Raw genomic sequence first — 27,015 nt, 5'->3', positions numbered from 1 at the left:
AAATTTTGAAGACCTACAAATTCTTTAACAACATCAGGATACAATTTTCTCCCCCTTTTGACATGATCAAAAAGAAGGAAAACAATAGAAAAACATTCAAAGCATACGAAAGATATATAGGGAATAAAGGCATCGCATTATTGAAATTTAAAATCAATGTAGGTTCTGGTAATTTTCTCCTTGATCCTTATTCAAAAGGTACATGTCACCGTCCACTTAGATAATCACAAAGAGAACAATGTCCAACACACACATCACTAGCCACTTAAGTAACCACAAAGATAACAATATTTAAAACACAAGTCACTAGCCACTTGGGCAACCACAAAGATAACAATATTTAAAACACAAGTCACCAGTCACTTAGGCAACCACAAAGATAAAATATTCAAGGTTAAATTTTAATCACATATGACATGAAAGTTTTTTTTCTCATGGATGCTTACAACCAAGAACCAGTAATTTTGCTATCTCAAATATATAACACACAAACACGTGAATAAATGTCTTAGAGTCACAACTTTCATTTTATAAACTATAAAATTGGATTATTGACGTGTTATTGGTAGAAATCAAAACTGAAATAATGAAAAACACATATAAATATAAACTTTATTTCTTCTACTATAAAATTTATCCAATTATTAGTCATTTAGGCATACAAATCAAGGTTTACCACTAAACACATCACAAAAATCAACTTAATCATGTTATCACAATTAAAAATCAAAATTTTTCATCAATTCCCCCAAGACTCATATAGTATTTATAAAAATCAAAACCATGAAATAAAATAGCACAAAAATAAAAAATTTAAATTAAAAACATCCTAACAAACATATTACTCATAAGATCATAATAAAAATCAAAACTTTATAATCAAGTACACCTAGACAACACCAAACATAAAATCAACATTTTTCTTTTAAGACGTCAAGACATCATCATATCAATATCTTACAAACTATTAATTTAATATCTAGCCTAACCTTGCATGGGAAAAACCCTTACCTTAGATTCTTTACTTCCTAGCATCTTGTTCTAAGCCCCACAAATCAAAGGACAAAACAAAAGTCCAAACTTTACTTAAGATGGTATTTAAAGAAGATGGAAAATTATAATTCAACTTGATGATAATGATGGTGTGAGAAAAGGAAGAAGACTGTGTTTCACACTTTCTTTCTTTCTTTTGTTTGTGATGCAAAATTTGGGAATTTAGGAGAAAACAAAAATATGTATGGGAATAGAATAGGAAGGTGTGTAGACTACCTTTTAATTTTTTTTTGTTAATAGTTATGACACCAAAAATTGCCTAGAATTATTTTTGTAGGCGTGAGATATAACAAACGAGGAGAGTGTGTTTTTTTGTCTTCTCTTAATTGCATAAAAAGATAATACTCATAATTAAATTTATTACATTTCTTTAAAAAATGAATTAAAGGTGTTAAGAATGAGTTAATGTACATTATCTCATCTTTAATAGGTTGGGGCGAGGATATAAAGTCTATATTATGCCAAGACAACACCCTGAACTATCATAAAATCTTAGAGTAAAAGGAATGGGTCAAGTCATTATTTTTTTTACTTCTAAATATGGATGGACCAAAAATATATTGAAAACACTTATACATGAAGGTTGAGTTTCACTAACTCTACTATCTCCTAAAATGAATACATATTTGGTCGAAAATAAAACTAACAAACAATATAACTTCTATAAATTCTAATTTAATTAAATAATTCAACTAGTATTTTTATCAACTAAAATAAATCAAGTAAGACAAGAATATCACAGCAAGTCACACATAATAAAATAAAACAAACATATCTAACACATCAATTTCATGATTATTGAATCTAATCAAATAAAAAAAATGCACAATAGTACATTTAGGAAATAATCACGTCATAAATCGTTCTCATGTAATTAACACGCCAAAAAATTAAATAAAAATAAAGGTTATATAGACAAGAATAAACCTAGTAACAAGTAAAATGATTAAAAAATCAATGTAGTGTAACAATTGCATTTATTAGATAAGCTACATAGACAAACAACGTAAATGCACTTGAATAAATCTAGTAAAGACCAAAAGGACATAAAATGTTAGTCCAGTTAAACTAGTGCATTTATTAAATGAACAACATAAACAAAGAATCAAAATAGACTATAATATATCTACTAAAATCCAAAATGACCTAAAATCTTAATCCATTGATACTTTTGCACTTATTAGATGAACTACATTGCCTAAGAAGCAAAATTATTTAGAATAAACCTATTGCAACCCAAAATGACAAAAATCTTAATCCATCAAGAGTTATGCACTTATTAGACGAACTACATTGCTATTAAAAACAAAAATGACCTAATAACTTAATCCATTGAAACTTATGCACTTACTAGACGAACTACATTGACTAAGAACCAAATTGGATTAGAATCAACCTAGTAATGATTTAAAAGACGAAAATGTTAATCCATTGAGACTTATGCAATTAATTGACGAACTACATTGACTAAGAACCAAAACGGGATATAATAAAGCCATTAAGACAAAATGACCTAAAATCTTAATGCATTACTTATGCCCTTAATAGACGGACTGCATTGCCTTAGAATGAAATTGGACTAGAATAAACCTATTAAAGACCAAAATAACCTAAAATCTTAATCTATTGAGACTTATGCACTTAGTAGACGAGCTACATTGCTAAACAACAAAAATGGATTAGAATAAAAGTAGTAAAGAAAAAATGTCCTAAAATCTTAATCTGTTGAGATTTATACTCTTAAAAGATGAACAACATTGACTAAGAAGAAAAATGGTCAAGAAAAAACCTAGTAAGGACTAAAATTACCTAAAATATCAATTTCACTTATTAGACAAACTACGTTGCCTAACCACCAAAATAGTTTAGAGTAAACCTATTAAAGACCAAAATGACTTAAAATCTTCATCCCTTGAAACTATTGCATTTATTAGATGAATTACAAACACTTAGAATCAAAATGGACTAAAATAAGCCTAATAAATACAAAAATGATCTAAAATCTTAATCCATTGTAATTTATGCACTTATTAGACGAACTACATTGACTAAGAACAAAAATTGACTAGAATTAACCTAGTAATAACCAAATTGATATAAAATCTTAATCCATTGAGACTTATGCACTTATGTGATGAACTACATTGCCTAAGAACAAAATTGGATTAGAATAAACCTTTTCAGAACCAAGTAAAGACCAAATTGACCTAAAATATCAATCAATTGAAACTGATGTACTTATAATAAACCAAAATAGATTATAATAAACCTATGACTAAGAATACATTGCCTAAGAATAAAAATGGACTAGAAAAAACTCAGTAAAGACGAAAATAACCTAAAAACTTAATTTATTGAGACATGTGCACTTATTAGACCACTTACATTGACTTAGAAGCAGAATGGATTAGAATAAACCAATTAGAGACCCAAATTCCATAATTTCTTAATACATTGAGAATTGTGCACTTATTAGACGAACTACATTGACTAAGAAGCAAGTGAATTAGAATAAACCAATTACAGACCAAAATTACCTAAAATCTTAATCCATTGAGACTTATCCATTTATTTGATAAACTACATTGCCTAAGAACCAGAATGGACTACAATAAACCTAATAAAGACCAAAATGACCTAAAATCAGGATCGATTGTAATTTATGCACTAATTAGACGAACAACATTGACTAATAACCAAAATAGAGTAGAATAAACCAAGTAAAGACCATATTGATCCAAAATCTTAATCCATTGAGACTAATGCACTAATTGGTAGAACTACATTGCCTAAGAATGAAATTGGATTAGAATAAATCTATTAAAAACCAAAATGACCAAAAATCTTAATTGTAACACCCCAATATTTTCGTATATATTGTATGTGTGTCTTTTTAGTAATTGTCATGATTTATTAATTAATTAATAATTATTCTAGATTTATTCTAGTCCAATTTTGTTTTTAAGCAATATAGTCAATCTAATAACGGCATAAGTCTCAACAGAATAAGATTTTAGGTCTCTTTGGTCTTTAATAGGTTTATTCTAATCCATTTTTGTTTTTAGGCAATGTAGTTCATCTAATAAGTGCATTAGTTTCACTAGATTGAGATTTTAGGTCATTTTAGTCGTTCCTAGGTTTGTTCTAGTCCATTTTGTTTCTTAGTCATTGAGGTTCATTTAATAAGTGCAATAGTTTCAATTGATTAATGTTTTAGGTCATTTTGTTGTGCACTTTGTTTATTATAGTCCATTTTGATTCTTAATCAATGTAGTTCATCAAATAAGTGCACTAGTCTTAAGGGATTAAGATTTTAGATTATTAAAAGGTTTATCCTAATCCAATATGGTTCTTTGGTAATGTAGTTTGTCATATTAAGTGCATAAGTCACAATGGATAAAGATTTGATATCAATTGGGATTTTACTAGTTTTATTCTACTCCTTTTTGGTTCTTAGTCAATATGGTTTGTCTAATAAGTACATTAGTTTTGTTTATTGTAAGTGCACTAGTCTCAAGGGATTAAGATTTTAGGTCATTTTGATCTTTATTAGATTTTGTTTATAGTCCACTTTGGTTCTAAGTCTATGTAGTTCATCTAATAAATGCACTAGTATCAAGGGATTAAGATTTTAGGTGATTTTGGTCTTTAATAGGATTAATTTAATCCATTTTGGTTTTAAGGCAGTGTAGTTCATCTAATAAGTGCAACAGTTACACTAAATTGATATTTTACGTGAATTTAGTTGGTACTAAGTCTATTCTTGTCCATTTTGCTTCTTAGTCAATGCAGTTCATCTTTTAAGTGCATAAGTGTAAATGGATTAAGAGTTTAGGTCATCTGGTCTTTAATGGTTTTATTCTAGCCCGTTTTGCTTCTTAGTCAATGTAGTTCGTCCAATAAGTGCATAAGTCTCAATGGATTAACATTTTGGTCATTTAAATGTTTACTAGGTTTACTCTAATCCACTTTGGTTCTTAGCGAATGTAGTTTTTCTAATAAGTGCATAAGTTTTAATGGATTAAGTTATTAGGTCATTTTTCTCTTAAGTAGGTTTATTCTAATACATTTTTGTTCTTTAGGCATGTAGTTTGTCTAATAAGTACATAACTCAGAATGGATAAAGATTTTCGTCATTTTAATATATAGTAGGTTTATTCAAGTTTGTTTTGGTTCTAAGTCTAAATAGTTCATCTAATAAATGCACAAGTTTCGTTGGATTAAGATTTTACGTCATTTTGGTCTTTACTAGATTTATTCAAGTGCATCTATTCCAATTTGATTCTTAGACAATGTAGTTCATCTAATAACTGCATAAGTCTTGGTGGATTAAGAGTTTAAGTCAATTTGGTTTTACTAGGTTTATTCTAGTCCATTTTTGTTTTTAGTTCATATAGTTCATCTAATAAATGCACTAGTTTTAAGGGATTAAGATTTTAGGACATTTTTGTTTTTAATATGTTTATCATTTTCATTTTAAGACAATGTAGTTCGTCTAATAAGTGCAATAGTTTCACTAGATTGAGATTTAAGGTCATTTTGGTCGTTACAAGGTTTATTCTCGTCCATTTACTTTCTTAGTCAATGTAGTTCATCTAATAAGTGCATTAATTTTGAATGATAAATATTTTAGGTCATCATGGTCTTTACTTTGTTTAATCTAGTTTGTTTTGGTTCTTAGTCAATGTATTTCGTCAAAGATTTTAGAAAATTTTGGTCTTTAGTAGTTTAAGTCTAGTTGGTCTTTAATAGGTTAGATTACTTTGGCCTTTAATAGGCTTATTCGAATACATTATAGTTATTTTGCAATTTAGTTCGTCTATTAAGTGCATAAGTATTAATGGATTAAGATTTTAGATCATTTTGGTCTTTAATAGGACTATTCTAGTCCGTTTTGGTTCTAAGGCAATGTGTTCAACCACTAAGTGCACAAGTCTATATTGACTAAGATTTTAGGTCATTTTAGTTCTTAATCCATGTTGTTCATCTAATTAATTCACTTGTTTCAAGGGATTAAGATTTTAGGTCATTTTGCTCTATAAGAAGATTATGCAAATTCATTTTGGGTTTTAGCCAATGTAATTTGTCTAATATGTAAGTACAGAAGTGCGCCTAAGAGTGGGGGTGAATTAGGTGTTTAGAAATTTTCTTGTTTTTAGAGATTTAATGTTTGATTTTTTTGATTTAAGATAGTGTATGGAAAAGGTAAATGGCAGAAAAATAAAAAACACAAAGATATTATCCTGGTTCCCCTTATGACCAAAGGTACATCCAGTCCTCTTGCACACTACAAGAGATTTTCCACTATTGTTATAATAGGTACAAGTCCCACCCTAGGACCTTTGTTACAAAATCCTAACAATCACCCTAAGATAGCACACCACTATCTTAGTTTACAAAACTTGAAGAAAGAACACCATTTTCCTCAATTTACAACACTTGAAAAAAGTACACCACTTTCTTCAATTTACAACACTTGAATGGTTTAGCAATATTGATATTGAATTAGATCAATATGATATAATAGGTGATGTACAATGATAACAATCCAATATAATTTCAAGTACACTAGAGAACTTTTCTCAATGATATGAAAATGTAAAATCTGTACTTGAAATATAAAAGTGAACCTTTGAATAAATCAAAACATTTTAGAAAGTTTGTTCAAGGTTTGGTTGTAGGATTGGTTATGTTTGATCTGAAGTTATGGTGTTTTTATACTCCATAAACATCTCTTCAGATTCGTGGCCATTGATCCAAGAGGTTTAATGAAGAAATGCAATGATCCAGAACCATTTCAGAAATGAAAAATTGCATTGTTTCCAGGTGTATTCGACTACAGCTTGTGTGTAGTTGAATACACATCCTTTTAACGTTTAGTTTTATTTGAATTTTGAAGCTTGTATTCGAATACACATTCTTGTATTCGAATACATATGTTTGAAGATGTTCATTTTTAGCTACTGACTTGTCTGTATTCGACTACAACATGTTGTATTCGAATACAACATTGTATTTTGCCAATAATATTATTTTCAAATATTATTTATATATTTTTACTTTTTTGAAAATCCTTTTGATGCATATGCTAAAATGAAAGGTTCTCATGTGCATTTGAAATATACGAACATTAGATTGCATCATGTACCTTTACATTATAAAACTTCTAGCATATTTGATCATAGCTGTCTTTGATGTTTGACTTCTTTTTGAGCTTGCAACTTGATCACTTTCCTTGGTCTTTGTCTTCATCAAAAACATGTATTTTACATTCTCCCTCTTTTTGATAATGACAAAACCTTGTTGTTGTTGAGAATTCAAAGTGTTTGATCGTTTTAATCTTTCTCCCCCGTAATACATGTTTACTCCCCCTTTGAGCTTGAGTTCATGTTATCATGTTTTAAACATTTTGAAGACCTACAAAATTTTTTAACAACAACAACATACCAATTTTCTCCCCTTTTTGACATGATAAAAAAAAAGGAAAAACATCAAACAAAATACCAACCATATATAGGGAAAATTGCGAATCTGTTTTAGACTACACACTTGTTGTTTTCAAATACAGGATTTTCTAGAGACATGTATTCGAATACATACAATGTGTATTCGGCTATGATATCAAAATTTGTGTTTTTTTTTTGTTTTAAACGAAATTTTCACTAGAAAGATGACATGTAAAGCACATATTCATATTTATAGAACACAAACATTTAAAAAATCAATTTTATGAACATATTAAGTGAAGATTATAGATTTTGAAGATAAGTGGCTTACAAAGAATCAATACCTTGTATTAGTACCTTTCTTGACCCACACATAATGTCCATTTGGAACACCAAATTTATTAAAATGACAAGCATTATGTGTGTGGCCATTTTGACCACAATAAAAGCATGTAGGAGTAGATTTACTTGTATATGTATGTATATGAGGTTTCTTTTGAATAAAATTCTTCTTATAATAATGATGATCTTTTTGCACAATTATAACTTTTTCATTGTTGGATTGGTCACTTGCCTTAACAAAGATGGTTTTATTTATACTTGGTTTATCAAATTTTGAGTAACCATGATCATTTTTTATTATTATAATATATTTGCATATTAAGGACATTTTCCATTCCAACTTGTCCATTTTCATATCTTTCAATTACTTTATTTAATTGGACAATTTTGAAAGAAAGAGAATCACACTTATCGCATGTAAAATTCTGTTTTAATTTTTCAGAATCTTTTTCCACAGTGTCAATTTTCTCTTTAAGAGATGAAATTTGTTTCTTTTGAGTTGACACTATTTTGAACAGATTTTTACATTCCATAAGTAATTCTTTAATTGCATTTTGGGCATCATTATACTCAATAAATAATTCACTATTAGTATCATTATTATGAGAAGAGTCTTTGTTACTAACCTCTTCTTCTTCGTCGGATTGGTGTGATGCCATCAATGCAACATTTTCACATTCGTCACTTTCCGACTCCGAAGACGAACTGACTTCATTGTCCTCCCATGCTATATAGGCCTTTTTGGATTCTTTCTTCTTGTGAGCACTTTTCTTAATATTTGGGCACTCTACTTTTATGTGTCCTTGCTTGCCACACTCAAAACAAGTGAAGTTTTGATTCGAAGTGCAGACATCCTTTTCCCTGAATTTTTTTCTTTTCTTTCCAATTTTATAAGTTTTTTCATTTTGAAGGAACTTACCAAATTTCTTTACAAGGGAGGTGATGTTCTCATCTTCATCAGAATTATCATCATCGATTTTCTCTTTTGACTCCGCTTTTAAGGCAATGCTCTTTGGTTTGTTTTCATGAATTTCATTTTGTTCTAGCCTTTCAAGTTCAACTTCATGTTCTTGAAGTTTTCCAAAAAGTGCATAAAGAGACATCTTTGATATGCTTTTCTTTTTAGAAATTGCCGTTACTTTAGGTTGCCATGCCCTTGTTAATGATCTCAGAACTTTAAGGTTCAATTCATCATTAGTGAAGATATTTCCAAGCGTCGTCAAGTGGTTGGTCAGATGAGAAAATCTTTTCTGCAAGTCCAGAATAGATTCTCTGGGCTGCATTCGAAATAATTCATATTCTTGAGATAATGTGTTGAGTTTGGAACGTTTTACCTCAATAGTTCCTTCATGTGTTACTTCAAGTGTATCCCAGATTTCTTTAGTTGTTTTGCAATGAGATATACGGAAAAATTCGTCCATTCCAAGTGTCGATTGTAACATTTTTTTGGCCTTTTTATCAAACAACACTTTCCTTTTGTCATCATTTGTCCATGAGGCTTTTATCTTTGTTTCTTCTTTATTGTTGATGACTATTTTTGGAACATAGGGACCATTTTCTAATGAACCCCATATATCATTTCCTTGTGCCTCAAGATATGCTTGCATGCGTATCTTCCAAAAGTCATAGTGTTCACCAACGAAACATGGTGATTTATTGCTACTACCACCATCTCTAAAAACTGGTTGTGCGAAAGCCATTAATAAGGATCGAGGAGCAAATTACCGGAACCTGCTCTAATACCAATTGTAAGTACAGAAGTGCGCCTAAGAGTGGGGGTGAATTAGGTATTTAGAAATTTTCTTGTTTTTAGAGATTTAGTGTTTGATTTTTCTAATTTAAAATAGTGTATGGGAAAGATAAATGGCAGAAAAATAAAGAACACAAAGATATTATCCTGGTTCCCTTTATAACCAAGGGTACATCCAGTCCTCTTGCACACCACAAGAGATTTTCCACTATTGTTAGAATAAGTACAAGTCTCACCCTAAGACCTTTGTTACAAACTCCTAACAATCACCCTAAGATAGCGCACCACTATCTTGGTTTACAAAACTTGAAGAAAGAACATCACTTTCCTCAATTTACAACACTTGAAGAAAGTACACCACTTTCTTCAATTTATAACACTTGAATGGTTTAGCAATATTGATTTTGACTTAGATCAATATGATATAACAATTGATGTACAATGATAACAAACTAATATAATTTCAAGTACACTAGAGAACTTTTCTCAATGATATGAAAATGTAAAATATGTACTTGAAATATAAAAGTGAAACTTTGAATAAATCAAAACATTTTAGAAAGTTTGTTCAAGGTTTGGTTGCAGGATTGGTTATGTTTGATATGAAGTTATGGTGTATTTATACTCCATAAACATTTCTTCAGATTCGTGGCCATTGATCCAAGAGGTTTGATGAAGAAATGCAATGATCCGGAACCATTTCAGAATTGAAAAATTGCATTGTTTCTAGCTGTATTCGACTATAGCTTGTGTGTAGTCGAATACACATCCTTTTAACGTTCAGTTTTATTTGAATTTTGAAGCTTGTATTCGAATACACATTCTTGTATTCGAATACATATGTTTGAAGATGTCCAGTTTTAGCTACTGACTTGTCTGTATTCGACTACAACATGTTGTATTCGAATACAACATTGTATTTTGCCAAAAATATTATTTTCAAACATTATTTATATATTTTTACTTTTTGAAAATCCTTTTGATGCATATGCTAAAATGAAAGGTTCTCATGTGCATTTGAAATATACGAACATTAGATTGCATCATGTACCTTTACATTATAAAACTTCTAGCATATTTGGTCATAGTTGTCTTTGATGTTTGACTTCTTTTTGAGCTTGCAACTTGATCACTTTCCTTGGTATTTGTCTTCATCAAAAACATGTATTTTACATAATAAGTGCATTAGTTTCACTTGATTGAGATTTTGTTTAAATTTAGTCATTATTAGGTTTATTGTAGTCTATTTTGGTTGTTTGTCAATGTAGTTCGTCTAATAAGTGCATTAGTTTTAATTGATTAATCTTTTTGGACATTTTGGTCTTTAATTTCTTTATTCTAGTGCATTTTGGTTCTTAGCCAATATTGTTCATCTATCAATTGCACTAGTTTCAAGGGATTAAGAATTCAGATCATTTTGGCCGTCAATAAGTTTATTCTAATCCATTTTGGTTCTTAGTCAATCTAGTTCTTGTAATAAATGCATTAGTCTCAATGGATAAAGATATTTGTCAATGTGTTCTCTAATAGGTTTATTGTTATCAATTTTGCTTGTTAGTTAATGCAGTTCGTCTAATAAGTGCATAAGTCTCAATGGATGAACATTTTCGGTCATTTTAATCTTAACTAGGTTTATTCTACTCCTTTTTTATTTGACGCAACGTAGTTCATCCAATAAATGCATAAGTCTCAATGGATTAAGGTTTTATGTAATTTTGGTCTCTAATTGGTTTATTCTAATCCATTTGCATCTTAGTCAATGTAGTTCGTCTAATAAGTGCATAAATCTAAATGGATTTAGATTTTAGGTCATTTTCGTTGTTACTGGATTTATTCGAGTCAATTTTGCTTCTTAGGCATTGTAGTTCGTCTAATAAGTGCATAAGTTTCAATCTATTAAAGTTTTAGGCCATTTTTGTCTTTAATGGATTTATTCTAGTCAATTTTGATTCTTAGTCAATATAGTTCATCAAATAAGTGCATAAGTCTCAATAGATAAACATTTTGGTCATTCTACTCTTTACTAGATTTATTCTAGTTCATTTGGGATCTTAGTAAATGTTGTTCGTCTAATAAGTGCATTAGTCTCAATGGATTAAGATTTTTATCATTTAAAAGTTTTACTCTAATCCATTTTTGTTCTTAGGCAATGCAGTTCGTATAATAAGTGCAATAGTTTAACTAGATTAATATTCTAGTTTATTTTAGTCTTTACATGGTTTATTCTAATCCAATTTAGATCTTAGCAATGAAGCTCCTCTAATAACTACATTTGATTCAATTGATTAATATTTTAGGTCAATTTGGTATTTACTAGTTTTATTCTTATCTAATTTTGTTCTTACGTAATGTAGTTCTTCTAAAAAGTGCAGTAGTCTCAAGGGAATATGATTTTAGGTCATTGATCTGCTATTTTGTAAGCACTTCTGATTAGATCAACCAAACTGAGAGTTAATGAAATTAAAAAAAAAAAAAAAGAGTTTCGAATTTAGGTTCAGCATATTAAGAAAACGATAAATCTAATGATTCAAGAGTTTCAAATGTATCATAGATTCTCTCAACAGATTTAATTTCTAAATCGTGACTCTATTCTTGTTTGACAATAGAATTGTTCACACAAGCGCAATCAACTCCATGTGAATTATGTTTTTTGTATTACTGTTAACGATCGAGCATCGAAAAACTACAATTTATTTAATATAGAAACCGAATTTTGGTAAACTAATTTTATCAATCCTATTGAGATTCGAATAAAACAACCAGAATAAGAATATAATAGAATAAAAAGAAATAGAATCATAATGTGAATTAGTCTTTATGTCAATGTAAATTTTCTAATAAGTGCTTCAGTTTCAATGGATTAAGATAATAGGTCATTTTGGTCTTTAGTAGGTTTATTCTAGTCCATTTTGGTTCTTAGGCAATGTAGTTCGTCGAATAAGTGCATAAGTCTCAATGGATTAAGATTTTACTTCATTTTGATCTTTACTAGATTTATTCTAAATTCATTTTAGTTCTTAGTCAATGTATTTATTGTAATAATGGCATAAGTTTCAATGGATTAAGATTTTATGTCATTTTGATCTTTAGCATATTTATTCTAATCCATTTTTGTTATCAGACAATGTACTTCATCTAATCATTGCATAAGTCTCAATAGATTAATATTTAAGGTCATTTTGGTGTTTACTAGGTTTATTCTAGTCCATTTTTGTTCTTAATCTATGTAGTTCATCTAATAAGTGCACTACTTTTAAGGGATCAAGATTTAAGGTCATTTTATTCTTTAATTGGTTTATTCTAATCCATTTGGGTTCTTAGGCATTGTAGTTGGTCCAGTAAGGGCATAAGACTCAATGGATTAAGTTTTTAGATCATTTTTGTCATTACTAAGTCTATTCTAGTTCATTTTGTTTCTTAGTCAATGTAGTTCATGTAATAAGGGCACCCGTTTTAACAGATTATGATTTTAGGTTATTTTGGTCTTTAATTGGTTATTCTAATTCATTTTTGTTTTTAGGGAATTAGTTCATCTTATAAGTGCCATAGTTTTACTAATTTGAGATTTTAGGTCATTTTAGTCCTTTTTTGAAGTCCATTTTTCTTCTTATTCAATATAGTTCGTTTAATAAGTGCATAGGTGTCATGGATTAAGATTTTAGGTCATTTGGGTCTTTCATAGGTTTATTCTAGTCTTTTTTGGTTCTTAGTCAATCTAGTTCATTCTACCAATCCATTGTTGGTATCAGTGACCTCGCAATAAAGAATATATATCAGTTTTCGTTACCAAATTAATCTGTATCAAGCGCACAGCGGAAATTAAATTTTGAGGCATGCAAAGTTAGCAATAGAAAATTAAAGAGAGAGAGTTAGAGAAGAAGACACAGAGATTTATCCTGGTTCGGTTGTTCCACAACAACCTACGTCCAGTCCTGAAAATCCAATCGGATTTCAGATTTTCTTCTCCTTCAATAGAAAGAATCAATTACAAAGATTTTCCAGTTTCCTCCCTGAAACCTATCAATCTCTAATTATATCTTTCCTATTGAATACCCTCTGATCCTTGAAGACACTCAGCAGCCTATCACAGAATCAAAGTGCGACTCTTTCTTGTTGAATCCTCTCAACCAAGAAAGTAGCCACCAGTTTCGAGCTGGCTTTTCTTGCGTTCTATTTTGTTCAAAGTTTGATTACAGAAAGAATAAAGATTGTAAAACAAAAGGGTCTTCAATCTTTATGAATGTTGCTCTTCACAAATCTGGATATTCATGGATTGTTCTTGAGCACATTATCATTTCTCTTAGATTGTCAACAAACTGTATTGAGATCTGTAATCACAATTATGAAGTTGTTAGTTTGTTGTTATGAACAGCTAAGAGCGTTGTGAGAAATTATGAAAGTTATGAAAATGTTGTGTTAAAGTTCTAAGAAGTTGTTAGAATAAAGATTGAAAGACATCTTATATAGTTTCTGAAAAACCAACTACGAAATCGATTTCCCAATCGATTTTGTAAAGTTATAAAATGAGCTAAATCGATTTGCCAATCGATTATCGCGATCTTGGTTTTCTTTAATCTTGAAACTATACAAGCTAATCGATTTACCAATCGATTCTTTAAAACAACACTTTTCAGCAGAACATGTCCAGACCTGTATAAATCGATTGCCTAATCGATTTCTGGGAAACTGTTTTAATAAAACTATTTTCAATCGATTACTCAATCGATTTGCCAAACTTCAGAGTTCACTGTGTTTTCAACAAGTTTATTTCAATCGATTTGCCAATCGATTGTTTTCAAAACAGTGGCTCAGGTTTTTGATGTCAATCGATTTGTCAATCGATGTGATTCAAAAAATAGTGACTCAGTTTTAATATCAATCGATTTGCCAATCGATTATTTTCAAAACAGTGGCTCAGCTACTTGTTATCAATCGACTTGTCAATCGATGTGATTCAAAATAGTGATTCAGTTTTAATATCAATCGATTTGCCAATCGATTGGTTTCAAAACAGAGACTCAGCTATTTGACATCAATCGACTTGTCAATCGATTTGGTGGCATGTTCCTGAAAAGTTTTTACCTGGTGTTTAGTTCAATCGATTTCCCAATCGATTGCAACCAAACTTAATCAAAATTGAAAGTGTTAACAATTGATTGTCCAATCGATTGTATTTGTCACAGGTGAGGTCATTTTTCAAATGATATTTTATCAATCGATTTGCCAATCGATTCCCTCAGCACTGGAGTGCCACTGTGACTCATTCAATCGATTTACCAATCGATGTGTTACCATCAGGTTTGATTTGTGAAATGTTCAATCGATTTGCCAATCGATTTGCTCCAAATCAGAGGCTACTGACTTGTGCATTTTTCATTTTTAATTAATCTAATCGATTGCCTAATCGATTGCATTTCACAAACACTTAAGATTTCCTTACACCCTTGTTATGAAATCGATTTCCCAATCGATTTACATATTCAGAATTCAACTTTTGTTGATTTCTTGTGTTCCAAGCTATTTGATCCAAGTGTGTAGGATTTGATTATGGTTCCTGAAATCTTGCTCAATTCAAACATTAGATTTATCATGCATTGTAAGAACATTGTTGAATTATTAATTATGTCAAAATTAGGAATCAAAGGATCAAAATCCAACAATCTCCCCCTTTTTGGCATAATTGACAATTCAACCAAATTGTAACTTGAGCAGTTTCAGATTAACATTTAATTGCATTATAAAATTATTGTTGAATGATCAGATCAGAGCAGAGCATGTATCAGAACATATCAGATCAGATCATATTAATACAACATACATTAATTAACAATTTTTAGAGCATGTATTGACAATATCAGAAAAAAAATCAAAACAATATATAAGCATAAGCAGTTCATCAAGTTATAATTGTTCTCCCCCTTTGTCATTGAAGACAAAAAGGCAGAAAAATAATTTCTCCCCCTATGTTACAGAACATAAGCATTGGGTTTGAAACTATTTAACTTGTGAAAGAAAAACTGTCAACACAATCAAAGCAAGTTATGAACATATCACATGAATGCATAGATAAGGAATAAACTGTCATATTCATTGATTAAAATCACTTGGAATACAGCAAGACATGGCAAAAACAGCAAGAATCCTAAGAACCTATTCTCCTAAGCTAGGCTGGGGCTCACTATCATCTAGGGAAGGGGCTGAGACCGCTGTATTACCCTCAGCAGGTGTCTCCTCTTCGTGAGTCTCAGTGTTAACTAAGGGATCTAGGTTAGGTTCCTCAGCTGCTTGACGTCCGATGTCTGCCACATCTTCAAATGAGAGCTTGATGCCAAGGTGTGTCTGAATCTCATCCACAGATTGAACAACTGCAGTCAAGGAGGCTTGCATAGTCCTTAGACGTGCTTCCACTCTGGACTGAAATTCCAACACTTGAGATTTGTCACAGGTGAGGTCATTTTTCAAATGATATTTTATCAATCGATTTGCCAATCGATTCCCTCAGCACTGGAGTGCCACTGTGACTCATTCAATCGATTTACCAATCGATGTGTTACCATCAGGTTTGATTTGTGAAATGTTCAATCGATTTGCCAATCGATTTTCTCCAAATCAGAGGCTACTGACTTGTGCATTTTTCATTTTTAATTGATCTAATCGATTGCCTAATCGATTGCACATTCACAAACACTTAAGATTTCCTTACACCCTTGTTATGAAATCGATTTCCCAATCGATTTACATATTCAGAATTCAACTTTTGTTGATTTCTTGTGTTCCAAGCAATTTGATCCAAGTGTGTAGGGTTTGATTATGGTTCCTGAAATCTTGCTCAATTCAAATATTAGATTTATCATGCATTGTATGAACATTGTTGAATTATTAATTATGTCAAAATTAGGAATTAAAGGATCAAAATCCAACAATCTCCCCCTAGAAAACTGAGACCACATTTGTGATCATTGTAATCTCCTCTTTCATTCTCAACCTAAATCGTAAATTGAAACATCTTATTACTCTTTGTCAAAAATCACACCTCCATCTTTGGATCAAGATTTCAGCCACCACGACTATCACAAAGGAAAGAGCATGTATTGACAATATCAGAAAAAAATCAAAACAATATAAGCATACAATATAAGCATAAGCAGTTCATCAAGTTATAATTGTTCTCCCCCTTTGTCAGTTAAGACAAAAAGGCAGAAAAATAATTTCTCCCCCTATGTTACAGAATCATAGGCATTGGGTTAGAAATCATTTAACTTGTATATAAAAAAAACTGTCAACACAATCAAAGCAAGTTATGAACATATCAGATGAATGCATAGATAAGGAATAAACTGTCATATTCATTGATTAAAATCACTGGAATACAGCAAGACATGGCAAAAACAGCATGGATCCTAAGAACCTAAGCTACTCAGCTGGGCACTATCATCTAGGGAAGGGGCTGGGAAGGGGCTGAGACCGCTGTATTACCCTCAGCAGGTGTCTCCTCTTCGTGAGTCTCAGTGTTAACTAAGGGATCTAGGTTAGGTTCCTCAGCTGCTTGACGACCGATGTCTGCCACATCTTCAAATGAGAGCTTGATGCCAAGGTGTGTCTGAATCTCATCCACAGATTGAACAACTGCAGTCAAGGAGGCTTGCATAGTCCTTAGACGTGCTTCCACTCTGGACTGAAATTCCAACACTTGAGCATTATGGGCCATCTGAGCTTCAATGAATTCCAAGATTTTATCAACATAAGCAGGAGGAGCAGAGACAGTTTCTGGTTGAGAAGGAGGTGGAGGTGGAGGCTGTGCCGGTTCAGCTGCAGGCTGTGATCTCATCCAAATACCTTGTACCCTTTTCAATTGCATCTGATTCACAATTGATTCTCCAAAAACTAGGGTGGTCTTGACAGTTTCTTCATTAACCAAAGACACCTTAAAACGTTTGAGAATCTTAGTGATCAGTTGCGGATACGGTAGCATGAGTTTCGTCTGCGAAGCTTCCAACATATGCCGGAGCACTATCCATGTCCAACTCATCCTTAATTCCTTTGACAACCCCCACAGCAGTAGTATGTCCAACTTTTGAACTACTGCGTGGTTTCCGGATCTGGGCACTAACATGCGTGTCAAAGCATACATCAACATACGATGCTGGACCTTCATTTGACCAATGGGTAGTGAAACCGATTCAACAAACCCATCAACCATCAGGTCTTTGACTGCTGTGTGTCTATCCATTGTCTCTTCCCATCCTTGGTCAGCAGTATCAGCTTCAGAACTACCATCAATGGATTTGCCATAGAAAGGCAATCCTGATAATGCAGAGAAGTCGTCGAAAGTCATAGTAATCTTCTTCCCTTTGACCTGAGTAGTGAAGCCGTCTTCTGTTAACTTGAACGACGAGTAGAACTCTCTGATCAGCTTAGGATAACAATCAAGCGTAGAAGAAAGAAAGTTTTGAAGACCATGGAATCGAAGATGATTCTGAAAAGTGAACTCTACACTGTCAAAATAGGGAAAATCCATTGTCCTAGCTTCATGGAGTTTTCTCTTTATAAAATCAGGTGAGATGAATGATGGAGATTCCTTTTCTTTCGTTGGTGCAGGGACCTTTTTAGCAGGCGGTGAAGAAACGGTTTTCTTCTTTGCAGGAGGTGAAGGAATGACTTGCTTCTTTTTCTTTTGAGCAACCTCTTTCATTGCATCAGCCAACAATTTTTCAGTAGGAGGTTCCTTTCTTTTCTTGGTCTTTTCTGGAATAGGTTGGTGTTCCTGAAATTTTGCTCAATTGAAATATTAGATTTATCATATTAAGTATGAATATTGTTGAATTGTGAATTATGTCAAAATTAGGAATCAAAGGATCAAAATCCAACAATCTCCCCCTTTTTGGCATAATTGACAATTCATACAATTGTAACTTGAGCATATCAAACCATTTCAAAATCATACCAAAGAAACCAATTCATAGCATTAAATATGTACCAATACAGATCATCAGAGCATGTGTCAAAATGTATCAAATCAGCATTACATTATTAAGTATCAGAGCAAAAACAAACAACATCAGATGCTCCCCCTTAATAATGCAACAACAAGCATATTATCAAGTTATCAAGTTATAATTTTTCTCCCCCTTTGTCAATTAAGGCAAAAAGGCAGAAAACAATTCCTCCCCCTATGTTAAAGAACATAAGCATAGGAAATGAAATCATATAACTTGTATATCAGATCAGAACAAAACAAATATGCAACAGATGTAGTATGGCAGTATTTATATGATAACAATTAATACATTTGCTCATACATATATATTAATAAAACATAAAACAGCAAAAAAACAGCACGACAACCAAAAATAAGACAACACAAATAAGAAACTTGACCATCTAATCTCCTAAAGTGGGCTGGTTCTCACTATCATCTAGGGGAGAGGTAGAGACCGCTGTATTATCCTCAGCTGGTGTCTCCTCACCGTGAGTCGCAGACCGATCTAGAGGATCTGGCTGTGGTTCCTCAGTTGCTTGTCGACCAATATGCGCTATGTCTTCAAAAGATAGCTTGAGGCCTAGATGCGCTTGAATTGCAGCAACATCCTGAACAACTGATTTCAGGGATGTTTGGATAGATGTCAAGGTAGCTTCCATCCTTGCATTTGACTCTAATATTTTGGCGTTGTGTTCCATTTGAGCTGCCATAAATTCCATCAGCTTTGAAACAAATGCAGGAGCCTCAGCTGCTGATTCAGATGCTTGTGGAGGAGTTGGTTCAACATTTGGCATTGGTCTAATCCAAACATTATCTACTTTCTTCAGTTTCATCTGATTCACAATCGCTTCGCCGAAGATAAGTGTAGTCTTTGCAGATTCTTCATTCAACAACGATACCTTGAAGTGCTTGAGAACCTTTGTAACCAACTGCGGATAAGGCAACATGATCTTACTGTGTGAAGCTTCTAACATGTGCCTTAGCACAATCCATGTCCAACTCATCTTAAGTTCCTTGGACAATCCCCATAATAATATAATATCAAGCTTCTGAACAACAGCATGATTTCCTGATCGAGGTACAAGCATTCTTGTTAATGTATACATGAGCATGCGTTGCTGTACCTTCATCTGACCAATTGGCAAAGAGATGGTTTCCACAAAACCATCAACCATGATGTCTTTCACTGCAGTGTGCCTGTCCAGCGATGCTTCCCAACCTTCGTCGGCTGCATCCGCATCAGAACTGCCGTCTATTGATTGTCCATGAAATGGCAATCCTGTCAACTCAGCAAAGTCTTCAAAAGACATTGATAATTTTTTACCTTTAACCTGAGTTTTGAACCCGTCATCAGTGAGCTTGAAATTTGCATAAAATTCCCGTATCAATTTCGGATAGCTGTCCAAAGTAGATGAAAGAAAACCTTCAAGACCATGAAATCTCAGATGATTCTGGAATGTGAAGCCTTCTGTATCAAAGAAACCAAAGTCTAGGGTTCTGCCTTCATGAATTTTCCGTTTAAGAAACTCTGCTGGAATGATAACTTCCACATCCTTCTCTTTAGGTGCTGGAGTTTTCTTAACTAGGGGTGAAGTAACCGGTTTCTTTTTCTTCTGAGCAATTTCTTTCATAGCATCAGCCAACAACTTCTCACTTGGTGGTTCCTTCCTTTTCTTGATCTTTTCTGGAATAGGAGCAGGAGCCTTGCCCTTGTCCTTTGCAAGAATTTTGTGTGTAGGAATCGGAATTCTTTTAGACACAGTAGGTGGCGGTGAGGGAGTTTCACTGGTTGAAGATGATGAAGGTGAAGGAGTATGGGCTTGTGTTTGTTTCACGCGGGCCATGGTTGCAAATAGAGGAGATGAGTGAAGATAGAGTTCAGATATAGTTGCAGATATCAGTTGCAGAGACAGAGGAAGAAGATGAAGCAGAGAAAGAAAATATAAATCTGGGTTGAAACAGTGAAGAAATCGATTTAGACCTGTTCGTTTTTATACTTTTACCTTTATCAATCGATTGCCCAATCGATTTGCTTACCGTTACACCGAATCCTTAATCGATTGTGTAATTATGATGTCCAACGGCTAGTAAAAAAGTACGCAACGGTCATTTTCCTAATCGATTCCCAAATCGATTTGCCGTGTTACTTAATCGATGTCCAAATCGATTGTCCCAAAAGTCAAATACTGAACACTTAATCAATCGATTTCCAAATCGATGCTCGGGATTGTTACAAAATATTTTCCACAAAATCTGAAGTCTGGGCTAACCAAATCGATTCCCAAATCGATTCTTTAAACAAACAAAGAGCAAACTCGAAATCGATTACTCAATCGATTTAATCCCAAACAAAACTTCTGATTAACTGCCATTGACTCTTTTTCTCTGTCATCAACACAACTATGTTGACCAATCTTTCTTCATTTAATCTTCATTTAATGTTAAAGACAAGATTCTCATACTTGTCTCATTTCACGTGTCTTGAGCATCCACTTTCAAATATCAATCTTGCTTGGTGGATGTCAAGTACACCTGCAAAAACATAATTAATTTTTGGATCTAGGTACCCAATTCAGATTGGGTCCTGGGGGGTCAGTCTTAAACACAGATTCTTTTGCTATCCAAACTTGCTTCCATCCTTGATTGGCTAATTTTTTAAATTTGCAATTAGACACAAAATGTCCCTTTCTACAACAGAAATGACATTTGCCATCAAAGGATGAATATTTGTTTGGTTTAGTAAAGGTGTCATACATACTCTTAGCAATAGAAGATTTTTGACCATGTTTGACATTTCTGGTTTGCATATAACCAATACCAGATCTGTTTTTATTTTTTCTTTTGACATGCATATTTGGTGTATATCCTAAACCAGATTTTTCATAAACATGTCTTTGATTGCTAAGCATGACATTCAGCTTATCTTTACTATTTGCAAAATTTAATAAATCAGATTTTAATGATGCAATAGTATCTTCAAGTTCAATGCACTTTGCAGATTTTTCTTGTGAATCCTTTTTCAGTTGTTCACATAAATTTTCAATTTCTTTGTGTTCAACATTCATTTGTTCAAGCATTTTCTTTGTGCTTAACAACTGTTTTATGGAGTTCACATAATCATCATGCAATTCATTGAAAGCTTCTTGAAGCTCATCATATGTTGGATTAAATTGCGAACTAACCTCACTGTCAGATTCTGAATTAGTGTGAGCCATGAGACATAAATTCACTTTTTCTTCATCCGAAGAGGCAGAGGACTCATCGTTATCGTTGTCACTCCATGCAATATATGCTCTTTTGGCTTTGTGAGCTCTATTCTTGTTCTTCAGTTTGTAGCATTCCGACTTTGTGTGACCAATCTTACCACATTCGTAGCATGTAACTGTCTTGATGTCACTAGTCTTAGAGCTGGATGGTTTTCTGAATTTGTTATCTTTCTTCTTCAGAAACTTCTTAAATTTCTTGACAAGTGATTCGATTTCAGTCTCTTCTTTTTCACTGCTGGATCCATCTGAGTAGCTATCGGATTCAGGTTTAGATTGCTTGGTTTGTACTTTCAAGCATAATCCTTTCTTTTTCCTGCTTTCCATTTCGGATTCATCCAGTCGTTGTAATTCCATTTCATGTTCCCTCAATTTACCAAATAATGTTGCTGTCGTTATCTTTGCTAGATCCTTAGACTCAGCTATTGCGGTAATTTTGGGCTGCCATTCTCTGGTTAAACATCTCATGATCTTTCCAATCTGCTGTTCATTATCCACATCTTTTCCTAGTGCATGCAGGTTGTTGACTATGTGTGTGAATCTGGTTTGCAAATCGCTGATTGACTCTTCTTTCTTCATGCTAAATAATTCATATTCGTGCATGAGCGTATTCACACGAGCTCTCTTAACATCAGTAGTACCTTCGTGAGTTTCTTGGAGGATGTCCCACATCTCTTTTGCTGACTTGCAATTGGACACTCTAAAGAACTCTTCTGCACATAGGGCGGACGTGATGATGTTCTTAGCCTTCGCATTGAAACCAACCTTCTTCTTGTCATCATCTGACCAGTCGGCTCTAGGCTTGATAATCATTGAGTTGTCAGTTCCTGCAATCTTGGGAATGTACGGACCGTTTTCAACAGCATCAAGGATATCTATGCCACTTGCTTCCAGAAATATGAGCATTCTTTGCTTCCAGTACATGTAGGCTGTACCGTTGAAAGCTGGTGGTCGAGCTAACGAAGCGCCTTCTCCCAGAACGTCAGTTGAGGCCATCTTCTTATAAGTTTTACCTCTCAAGAAGTTGGCTCTGATACCAATTGTTGGTATCAGTGACCTCGCAATAAAGAAAATATATCAGTTTTCGTTACCAAATTAATCAGTATCAAGCGCACAGCGGAAATTAAATTTTGAGGCATGCAAAGTTAGCAATATAGAAAATTAAAGAGAGAGAGTTAGAGAAGAAGACACAGAGATTTATCCTGGTTCGGTTGTTCCACAACAACCTACGTCCAGTCCTGAAAATCCAATCGGATTTCAGATTTTCTTCTCCTTCAATAGAAAGAATCAATTACAAAGATTTTCCAGTTTCCTCCCTGAAACCTATCAATCTCTAATTATATCTTTCCTATTGAATACCCTCTGATCCTTGAAGACACTCAGCAGCCTATCACAGAATCAAAGTGCGACTCTTTCTTGTTGAGTCCTCTCAACCAAGAAAGTAGCCACCAGTTTCGAGCTGGCTTTTCTTGCGTTCTATTTCGTTCAAAGTTTTATTACAGAAAGAATAAAGATTGTAAAACAAAAGGGTCTTCAATCTTTATGAATGTTGCTCTTCACAAATCTGGATATTCATGGATTGTTCTTGAGCACATTATCATTTCTCTTAGATTGTCAACAAACTGTATTGAGATCTGTAATCACAATTATGAAGTTGTTAGTTTGTTGCCATGAACCGTTTTTGAGAGCATAAGAGAAATTATGAAAGTTATGAAAAAGTTATGTAAAAGTTCTTAGAAGTTATGAGAATAAAGATTGAAAGACATCTTATATAGTTTCTGAAAAACCAACTACGAAATCGATTTCCCAATCGATTTTGTAAAGTTATAAAATGAGCTAAATCGATTTGCCAATCGATTATCGCGATCTTGGTTTTCTTTAATCTTGAAACTATACAAGCTAATCGATTTACCAATCGATTCTTTAAAACAACACTTTTCAGCAGAACATGTCCAGACCTGTCGAAATCGATTGCCTAATCGATTTCTGGGAAACTGTTTTAATAAAACTATTTTCAATCGATTACTCAATCGATTTGCCAAACTTCAGAGTTCACTGTGTTTTCAACAAGTTTATTTCAATCGATTTGCCAATCGATTGTTTTCAAAACAGTGGCTCAGCTATTTGATATCAATCGACTTGTCAATCGATGTGATTCAAAATAGTGATTCAGTTTTAATATCAATCGATTTGCCAATCGATTGTTTTCAAAACAGTGGCTCAGCTATTTGATATCAATCGACTTGTCAATCGCTTTGGAGGCATGTTCCTGAAAAGTTTTTACCTGGTGTTTAGTTCAATCGATTTCCCAATCGATTGCAACCAAACTTAATCAAAATGAAAGTGTTAACAATTGATTGTCCAATCGATTGTATTTGTCACAGGTGAGGTCATTTTTCAAATGATATTTTATCAATCGATTTGCCAATCGATTCCCTCAGCACTGGAGTGCCACTGTGACTCATTCAATCGATTTACCAATCGATGTGTTACCATCAGGTTTGATTTGTGAAATGTTCAATCGATTTGCCAATCGATTTTCTCCAAATCAGAGGCTACTGACTTGTGCATTTTTCATTTTTAATTGATCTAATCGATTGCCTAATCGATTGCACATTCACAAACACTTAAGATTTCCTTACACCCTTGTTATGAAATCGATTTCCCAATCGATTTACATATTCAGAATTCAACTTTTGTTGATTTCTTGTGTTCCAAGCTATTTGATCCAAGTGTGTAGGGTTTGATTATGGTTCCTGAAATCTTGCTCAATTCAAACATTAGATTTATCATGCATTGTATGAACATTGTTGAATTATTAATTATGTCAAAATTAGGAATTAAAGGATCAAAATCCAACATCCATAAGTCTTAATGGATAAAGATTATTGTCATTTTGGTCTCTTATAGGTTTATTCTAATCCATTTGGCTTCTTACTCAATGCAGTTTGTCTAATAAGTGCATAAGACTCAATGGATTAAGATTTTCAGTCATTTGATTTTTAATAGGTTTATTCTAGTCCATGAAGGTGAAAACACGAGAAGAGGGGATGAATTGTGTTTGCTAAAGTTGAAAGCATTTTGCTAATTTGATGAAGGTTGGTTAGTTTTTATGTATTACTTATATAAGAAGCAATCAGATTTTGAAGTTGCAAGCATTGAAAACATAAATAATTTGACACATAGATTTATCATGGTTCACCACTAACAACTCTCACACTCTATGAAACGAACACTTAGAAAAAATTTATCTTTCAAAATTTGGGCTAAAATCTATTATTCTTCAGCCTTGAGTATATACTTATAGTTAAAATTTGGGCTAAAATTTATTCCTTGTGTAATTCTAAATTGTATTTTGTTTAGATTGGGTTCGTAAATTCTTCATATTGATTTTGTCCCTATTTTGTTTAGATTGAATTTGAAAATTCTTCATATTGACTATGTCTGTATTTTGTTTTAGATAAATCTTGATCAAATCTTTTTCAAATCATCACCAAATGATCTTTAAATCTTGACCATATCTTCTTTTAAAATTGGACAAAGATTTTTATCAATTATAAAACCTATTTTAGATTTTCATCAATCATAAATTTGAATAAAATCTAATTTGAATCAAGTCTTATTTTAGATTTTATTCAATTACAAAACCTAAATCAAATCTTATTTTAGATTTTCTTCAATTATAAATTTGAATAAAATCTTATTTTAGATTTTCTTCAAAAACATGAATCTTCTTTCATACTCTTTGAAGTCAAATATATTGTTCTCAGAAAATACTTTTGTTATACCAAAACTCTATGTAAAAAATCAACATGGTTCCAATAGTTTATCTAATAAGTGCACTAGTTTCAAGGGATTAAGATTTTAGGTCGTGTTGGTCTTTAATAGGTTTATTTTAATCCATTATTGTTCTTAGGCAATATAGTTCATCTAATAAGTGCATAAGTCTCAATGGATTAAGATTGTGGGTCATTTTTGTCTTAACTAGATTTATTCTGGTCCATTTTGGTTCATTGTCAACGTAGTTCATCCAATAAGTGCATATGATGGATTAAGATTTTAGGTCATTTTGGTTTTTACAGGGTTTATTCAAGTCCATTTTGGTTCTTAGTCAATGTAGTTTCGTCCAATAAGTGCATAAGTCTCAAGGGATTAACATTTTGGTTCTTAGTAAATATAGTTCATCCAATAAGTGCATTAGTCTAAAAAGATTAAGAATTTGGTCATTTTCGTCTTCAATAGTTTTATTGTAATCCATTTTGGTTTTTAAGCAATGTAGTTCATCTATTAAGTACATAAGTCTCAAAGGATAAAGATTTTAGGTCATTTGAATCTTTACTAGGTTTAGTGTAAGACCCATAATTTTAAAGTACACTTTATGTATTTTAGTGTATTTTTGGTATTGAACTCGGAGTCTTTTTAGCCAAAGTTATTAATATTTTGGAGTTTATATGACCAAAAAGATATTTTGATGCCGATTAAAATTACTCGTCGATAAATAAATTAAATTAAGTACGGTGAATCCTCTACGAAGAATTTAATTCAGGGGAGTTTGTTAAAAATGTCTCGCAATTGCTAAAAGTTGTTTATGTCAATTGAGTTGCGACGAGAGTGGATATTTTAACAAAAGTGGTTTGGAGAGGTTATGGGCGAAATGGTAAATTTAATAAATATCTAAATATTTTGAGATATTTGTTAATTATATTCAATATATATATAATGATTAATTGTTTGGAGGGAAAAAGAAAAGGAAAGAGAAACAGAAGAAAAGGAAAGAGAAAGAGAGGAAAAGTAAAAAGGAAAGAAAAAGAAAAGAAAGAAAACAGAAGTTCTCCTTCTTCCTCTGCCTCGCGTGAAACCCGTTCCTTCTTCTTCCTTCTACCTCCATTTTCGCTGCTTCCTTTTGTTCAAGAGTAGAAACCCAAGAATTGTGGGTGAGTAAGAAAGAATTTTCAGCTTCTTCCTTCTTCCCGGATTCAAAAACAGAGTTATGGATTTCAAAACCGTCAAACACAAACCTCCCCGTTTCATCTAGATCTAAGCTTCGTTTCGCGAAGAGATAGAAGGGAAAGTTGCTCACTACCACGCTACGGTGCTAGGGAACCAACTTTGGAAGCGGCGTTGCGAGCGGAGATTTACCGGATTTACTCGCGGTACCGTAATCAAACGTTAAAGCTAACG

This window comes from Cicer arietinum, chromosome 3 (assembly GCF_000331145.2).
Source record: "Cicer arietinum cultivar CDC Frontier isolate Library 1 chromosome 3, Cicar.CDCFrontier_v2.0, whole genome shotgun sequence".
Taxonomy (NCBI): domain Eukaryota; kingdom Viridiplantae; phylum Streptophyta; class Magnoliopsida; order Fabales; family Fabaceae; genus Cicer; species Cicer arietinum.
This window is presented reverse-complemented; position numbering follows the sequence as displayed.